This window comes from Gossypium raimondii, chromosome 9, assembly GCF_025698545.1.
Source record: "Gossypium raimondii isolate GPD5lz chromosome 9, ASM2569854v1, whole genome shotgun sequence".
Classification (NCBI taxonomy): Eukaryota; Viridiplantae; Streptophyta; class Magnoliopsida; order Malvales; family Malvaceae; genus Gossypium; species Gossypium raimondii.
This window is the reverse complement of record NC_068573.1, coordinates 30217911-30218457: the sequence shown is the minus strand read 5'-3', so window position 1 is coordinate 30218457 and position 547 is coordinate 30217911. Positions and strand designations below refer to the sequence as shown.

The window sequence follows — 547 nt, the reverse complement described above, 5'->3', positions numbered from 1 at the left end:
TCAATATCAAAAAATTTGGCTACCTTGATAGGTTTTACTCTTATAACTTGCCACTGATAATTATTCAGTGCCATCTCCTCAATACACTCTTGAAATGCCTAAGGTGTTTTGTTATTCAATGTTCCGCCAGCTGCTGCATCAATCATCTATCTAGTCAGAGGTTCAAACCATTGTAAAAAGTTTGAACTTGAGTCACAAACATAGTCCATGATGAGGACACCTTCTCAAAAAATCTCTAAATCTCTCCCATGTATCATAAAGAGTCTCAATATGAAATTGAGCAAAAGAAGAGATGTCATTCCTCAACTTAGCTATTTTGGCCGATAGAAAATATTTTAACAAAAATTTCTTAGTCATTTGAGTCAAAGTCGTGATAGAACCTCGTGAAATAAATTTAAACACTGTTTTGCCTTGCTCCTCAAAGAGAATGGGAACAACCGTAAGCGTATGGCGTCATCAGTAGTGCCATTGATCTTAAATGTCTAGCAAATCTCTAGAAATTTAGCCAAAAGAGTATTCAGATCTTCATCTTGCAAACCATCAAATT

The 547-nt window shown here is 35.3% G+C and overlaps 1 non-coding gene across 1 annotated transcript; it reads left to right on the top strand.

Moving 5' to 3' along the window:
* Positions 1–202: 202 nt before the first annotated feature.
* LOC128032908 (small nucleolar RNA R71) lies at positions 203–309 on the top strand. The gene has a single exon (XR_008189249.1). It is a non-coding gene; the product is annotated as a small nucleolar RNA R71 (small nucleolar RNA).
* The last annotated feature ends 238 nt before the right edge of the window (positions 310–547 follow it).